At 42.3% G+C, this 6,978-nt stretch overlaps 1 long non-coding RNA gene across 1 annotated transcript in view; it reads right to left on the reverse strand.

Moving 5' to 3' along the window:
• Positions 1-1,198: 1,198 nt before the first annotated feature.
• The window catches only part of LOC104158292, a 9,019-nt gene continuing 3,239 nt past the window's right edge, over positions 1,199-6,978 (reverse strand). Inside the window, exons 2-4 of the long non-coding RNA XR_696421.1 lie at positions 6,552-6,657; positions 4,043-4,162; positions 1,199-1,231 (exon numbers count right to left, since the gene is read on the reverse strand). This is a non-coding gene — a long non-coding RNA (uncharacterized LOC104158292). The remainder of the gene's footprint in view (positions 1,232-4,042; positions 4,163-6,551; positions 6,658-6,978) is intronic.

The following is a 6,978-nucleotide window of genomic DNA, read 5'->3' on the forward strand; positions in this document are numbered from 1 at the left end:
TGCAGAGAGATCTAGACAGATTGGAGCACTGGGCAATGATTAATGGGATGAAATTTAACAAGTTTAAATGCTGGATTCTGCACGTAGGACAGAATAATGCCAGGCACAGGTATAAACTGGGAGAGGAATGTCTGGACAGGAGCCCTGCAGAGGGGAATCTGGGGGTGCTGGTCGACAGCAGCTCAACAAGAGCCAGCAGTGAGCCCTGGCACCAAGAGGGCAAACCCCATCCTGGGTGCATCAAACACAGCATCACCAGCTGGGCAAAAGAGGGGATTCAGCGTTGGTGCGGCCTCACCTTGAGCAGTATGTGCAGTTCTGGGCCCCACAATTTAAGAAGAGTGTTAAGATACTTCAATGTGTCCAGAGGAGGGCAACCAAGCTGGTGACGGGGCTGGCTGGCCTGGGCTGTGAGGGGCGGGGAGAAAAGGAGGCTGAGGGGTGACCTCATTGCTCTCTAGAGCTTTCTGAGGAAGGGAAGTGGAGACGGAGGTGCTGAGCACTTTTCCCTGGTATCTAGTGATAGGACATATGAGAACAGTTCAAAGCTGCACCACGGAAGGTTTATACTGAACATTATGAAGCATTTCTTTACTGAGAGGGTGGTCAAACACTGGAACAGGCTTCCTAGAGAGGTGGTTGACGCCCCAAGCCTGTCTGCGTTTACGAGGCATTTAGACAATGCCCTTAACTACACGCTTTAACTTTTGGTCAGCCCTGAAGTGGTCAGGCAGTTGGACTAGGTGATCATTGTAGACCCCTTCCAACTGAAAATATTCTATTCTATTCTATTCTATGATGGTGAGTATACAGAGACTGGTAACATGAAAGAATATTCTTAAATGGTACCTTAAATTAGTATACTCATATAATCAATCCAATCTCAACTGTGATTAAATAAAATTTTTAATTTTTCCTATAAAGCGTTGTGAAAGCATTCCTGGCAAAGAACCTGGTTAGGTCAGTTGGAGCCGCCAGTTAACAACAGCAAATAAAAGACCTTTCAAATATCTTTTAATACAGGGAAGTGTGCTCACGGCTTACAGATCCGTTTTCACATACACGCTTTGTATCTTAGAGGAGATTAAGAGCCCTCAACTATCTGCCTGGTGGCAGTGGACTGTAATGAGCAGTCTTCTCAAGTCTGTGCATATCTGACACGTTCATGCAATTGCTTGGACAACACGTGCAGCCACTTACCTTGTAAAGCTCCACGCGATGATCCCCTCCTCTGGCAAAAGTCATTCATGAAGAGAAGAGGAGAGAAAAAAAAACACCAAACAAAAAAATAAACCATATGCGAACATTTACACTTCCAGAAACAGACTTTCCCAATTGCCTCAGGCTTCCAGTTTAACACAAACATGCCAAACCTAAGAAACGCTCTAACTGCTTTGTCACAGGCTTCAAGGAGACAGCAAGGCTCTGCTGAGCTATGCAGAACATAATTTTGAAGTCCCCTTCTCCCTATAAATCTCTTCTCACAGCAGGTAAAGACAAACTTTTCAACCCACCCTCCTACCTGCCTTTTCCAAAGCCTGTAATACATCCAAAACATCCTGCCCCTGTTGGCTTTGCAGACCTCATGCTCCTGCCATCAGCACTGCCCCAGCCAGTAACCCCTGCTCTCCAAGGTGTGATGCTCTCAGCAGAACTCGCCACATTAACCCAAGCAGCTGCCCCTCAGATTTTCTCACCTGGCTCCAAGCATAGGGACAGAAAGGACATGTGCAAAAGACTGAGCAAAGAAAACCAGAGCCGAACACTGTAAATAAGTCCAGGGGAAGAATCTGCTTTAACCTTTTTTTGCTTTGTTTTCATGAATTGAAATCTAGACAATAAAATGGAAAAGAGAGTGAACGTGCCATTACATGCTTTAAAATATATCCACAACATGACATGGCTAATTCACACTCAAACTTTAGTATTGATATAAGAGCAGATTTACTCCTCCACTCATACGAAAACTCTAGAACAGTCACACTATGCCACTTTCCAGACCTCCCTCTAAGAACACATGCACTTGCCAGCCAAAAGCTGTCAGTTCCAACTGTACTACAAAATATCTAATGCAGTCAGAAAGACACTCAGGGCAAAACACAAGGGGTTGCTTGTAAGTCATTTTGAATCATGTAAGTCTGAATAAGAAGATACACTTGCTTGAAAAGTCACCCTTGACATGCACACATCAGTGCCTCTTCATGCATTCCTCGAAGTGCAACAAAGGAATTTTTTCTAAGTTGATCAAGCAAATATCACATTTTTGCCTCAGCTCCAGACCACTTGGGCAAACCAGAAAGCCAATGCAGTGCCTTTTACTTATGGTTAATGCAGCCTGCATCAATAAAGAGACTGAATATGCAGTGTAGAAACACAGAGCAATATATATATTAAAGCTGAAATGGCAAAGCCAATACATCTCCAGCTTCTCCAATACACAGAGCAATGTGAAATGTAAAATATGTAATCGATCCATAGCTCAGTACTTCATCTCAGTAGCACTTCGGGGGAGCCAAGAAATAAATCTAATCAATACACACATAGCAGATATACTGGTCCCAAATTACCACCATTAAGCTGCAGAATAGCTTCCAATAGTATCATTTGCTACACTCAGTGAAGGCAAGAAAATGCGCGAAGCAGTATTTGAAAAATAACGCAACAATTTGATTAAACCTTGTAATACATCAGCACAAGAAGACAAGGACAGTTTCCAAAAACCCATCTGCTCATGCATTTCCTGGCTCACAGCACGCATCTTCCACACCATGCCCTCGTACCAAAAAAGAACATTGCTAAGACAAGAATTTAGGAAAAAAGGCAACGTTCCTGCAATCTAAAGGCTAGCGAACCTTCACTACCAGCACAGTTAAAACCAGAGTTTCTTTGCTTTACGTCATGCAACTTGTATTTCTGCAATGTCTCTGCTCTTTCAGATTATCAACGAGCAGACATCAGCTTCAAAAGGACATGCACTGGCACTTAAAACTCTGAAAGGAGCTGATACTCTTTGTAAGATGCATATTAGTAAGGAAGAAGACCATGTTCTAATAAACGAACTAAAGCACTGTACCGTGCAGAGATGTGGCGGTAAGAACAGGATTCCAAGAAACATCCAGGAAGTTTCACATTGCGTTAATGGCTTTTAGCATCCAGCAACAAACTACAGAGAACCAACCTTCTTCTTTAGCTGCTACACATGGTCAACTATAAAACTACAAATTTTAGAAATGTTCCTGTTCCAGACAAACGCCCTGTACATATGCAGTAATGAAACAAGAACAGCTCGTTACCTTCCTCTTTCCTTCCCATTTTCCTTCCTCGGAATGTGTTAACTACTAAAATAAGCTCACAAAAGGAACTGGAAAGTTTATTTAATGCATGTAAATCACATATACAGAAGCACTAATACTATCCCATGCCTTGATTCAGAGAGCACTATACTGAAAAGAAGTACTTCTCCCTACCTGATCTAGCAAGTGTCACAGTCTCCTGGCTTCTAGCAGAGGATACAAGGTAAACTACAATATCAGGTATCTCCGATAACTGCAATAAATCTACTCCCACATTCAATAAATGGAGAGGCATCATTTCTTAAAACATGCTTTCCTTTTAAAAGGAGAAAGGAGAAGCACCAAACTACTTTTAGATTTTATTTTCGTTTTAATCGTAGAATAGTTTGGGTTGGACGTGACCTTTGAAGGTCATCTAGTCCAACCTCCCTGCAATGATTAGGGCCATCTTCAATCAGATCAGGTTGCCCAGAGGCTCATCCAACCTGACCTCGAATGGTTCCAGGGATAGGGCATCTACCACCTCTCTGGGCAACCTGTGCCAGTGTTTCACCACTCCCATCGTAAAAAATTTCTTCCCTATGTCCAATCTAAATCTACGCTCTTTTAGTTTAAATTCATTACCCCTTGTCCTACTGCAACAGATCCTACTAAAAAGTTTGTCCCCATCTTTCTTATCAATGCGTTGAAGGTGTGGCAAGCCAGAAAAACACAGTGTGAAACAAAGCCATGGCTGTTTTGTGCCTCACCTTGTTCCTGCATTGCCATGCAAGTAAAGGATTACAGGATGGCTGGAACCCAAAGCATCTTCAAACCACAACTGGTCTTTCCCTCGGGCATTCTTCCATAAGGCGGCAGGGACCGTGTGCCTGTATACAGAAGGAAAATTTACATTGTTCTGTTGCTACTCAGTGTCTGCCACTCAAATTTTGAGTTTTTCTGATCAACTCATTAACTCAGGATTACACACCTCACACACACTCTTCTTAAAACTGTCATGATTAGCGGACAAATGGCTAAATTTAAAAGGCAGTGGCTAGGGTTATTTCTACATTTTCACCTCCATCACCATTGCCTTCAAAACTCAGGGCTGTGCAAGGCATTAAATTTCACAGGCAAACTCAAAGCACAATTACTGAACTTCGCTGCTGTTCTGAAGAAAGAATCTCAATTCCTCAGCTTTTATGGCACTTAATGACTTCAGTTAACAGCAGATATTCAGAATAACCAAAGTCAGCTAGTTTTGAAAAGAATGTTTGGTGAGTAAGAGGCGTATCTGACTCCACAGTCAATCTGAAGGAAAAGAGGGGCTCGGGGTCTGATGAGAAGATCATGTATTTTTGTTTTTGTACACCAGGTTCTTGAAAATACAACATTTTAGCTGGAAAAGCTACAATCTAGAAGAGCCAGGAATTTTTAACTCACAGCTGTTCTTCAGTAGATAATATAGCTGGGCAGCCTGTTAGAAAGAATTCAACACTGGTGGAATGGAAAGAGAGGAATGACAGACCAAAGAGAAGGGAGGCATTTAAATTTGACAATTACTCTAGAAGACAAACACTGAAAGCCAGTACATGCCCACAATCATCTCAAACTGTTGAGAAGGGGGCTAGCTTACAGCTGTCAGAAATAACTTAAGTACTCGCACAACTTTCTCCTTGGAAGACAGACAGACTCCACCTACCACACCTTCCTCACAGATGCAAAGCTCAGAGGACAAACCAACACAGAGGCAAACAACGTAAAAAGTCATGCATGCAGCTGGCAGACAATGAGTTCTTGAGGCAGAAAAAAGCCCCAGTAAGACTCAACTTCTCCAACTGTTCTGCCTCAAGACTTCTGCAAGCTTATGAACGAACAAAGCAGGCCGAGGACTTTGTTCAGAAGTATACCGAACACAAGACCTTACACTGGCATTAAAGCAAGGTTCCAAACTTGTGTGAAAATCTACCTCGTAAGTACCAAGACAAATGACAGGGACTGTGAATCACCACCACAAGCTGGAAGTTCTGTTTTGGTAAAGATACATAGTATACTTGTAAGTGACACAAAATTAAAATCTCAAGACTGCAAACTAAACTTAAGAGCTTCACAAGTAGAATTTTAACCGTCTAAGGGAAGACACAAACCATTATTTATCAGCCTACCCTGGAAAGACTGAACTTCCAGCTTCCGAACGTGTCTTTCCCCAAAATCCACTTAAAGGGAAGGAACCATCTTTATGTAGCAGGATATCACTGTCCCAGTCAAAAGGTCATATACCCTCAAGTGAAGAGAAAATCTCTACTGCATTAATGGACACATACAAGTTGCACACACACAAGCGAAAACTCCAAATCCTACAGCTTGTAGGACTGCAGAGGTAACATCACTGGCTCTATTAAGAAACAGCCCCCTTCCCTCCACACCTGACATAGTGTCCGGTCTTTTTTTCAGGTGTTTGCTGCTCTTTCATGTATATTTAAACTGCAGGCACTTCTTTTTCTTCAAAGCTAGCAGGAACTTTCTGCGGCTTTGAAACTTTTGGTGTTGAGACACAACAGAAAGTGATCACAGGAAACAGATGCAGAAGCTGATTTGAGCTGGTGTAATACTACGGCAAGTACTGAAAGCAGACCTTTTCAGACAGAGAACCAGTCATCTGAGCTCATCCTGGGTGACAAGGAGCTGAAATGAATTGCCCTTGCCTGGGACCAGAAAAATCTTCTTCGTGAGGAAGGAGTGACAAGTGAGCTCTGACACTGTCACTTGTTTTGTTAAGAGAGTAAACTGTGTGTTCTGTTCTCACCCACTCTCCAAACCTTACATATGTCTTATACACAGAATATTCCTCCTCCTACTCTGAACACTTTGATCCTGTTTTCCTATCTTCCCCCACATTTATTTTGCAAAACAAAATACGAACAGCAGTTGAATGACAAAATTTCTAACTCCTGGGGTCTCATCTGACATGGAGGCATGATCTTTGTAGCAACGCAGACCTCTAACCTTTATGATTCCAAATTATGAAGTTTCTCTGAATGCACATGTTGTCTGACTGTGTTTCATGCATAACTGCTCTGAGTTCAGACGAGCTCCAGAGATTTGCATACTTTTCAACATGAACTCAGTCACTTGGCAGAGGAAAACGCCAACATCCACAAATCAGAGCAAGCAATGGTCGTCACATGCACAGCAAAAACACCGGACAGGCAACACTGAGAACAAAAAGAAGGATAAAGATGCATGGCACATACTGCACAGAACAGGCTTCCTTACCAGACTCCAATAGTTACATCCTCCTCTGGCTGCAGGTAGTAATTACAGGTGTGGTTCAAACCTTGATCCTGTGGTCTTTTCAAGTCAATGAAATATGGGACCCTCACTAAAATAAAAAAAAAAGAAAAAAAAACAAAACAGGGTATGAAATCTTTTAGTTTTTACCTTTATTTTGTCACAAAACTACACTGGAGAGTTGTACAAACTGGTCCACTGTGCTGGGAAGACCTTACTCTTTGTGTGTGAAAGGATGAACTGGCTACAGCTGTGACTAAAATAAGAACATCAAACAGAGCAAGGTAAGAAGACACAAGCAACCATCAAAAAAACAGGGAACAGGCTAAAACTGAGACAGACAAGGCTTCCTGTGACACACATTTAACCATCTCTGCCCAGTCTGCTTTGTAAATCTCCCAGAGAGAAGACA

This window comes from Cariama cristata, unplaced genomic scaffold (genome assembly GCF_000690535.1).
Source record: "Cariama cristata isolate BGI_N322 unplaced genomic scaffold, ASM69053v1 scaffold4122, whole genome shotgun sequence".
Taxonomy (NCBI): domain Eukaryota; kingdom Metazoa; phylum Chordata; class Aves; order Cariamiformes; family Cariamidae; genus Cariama; species Cariama cristata.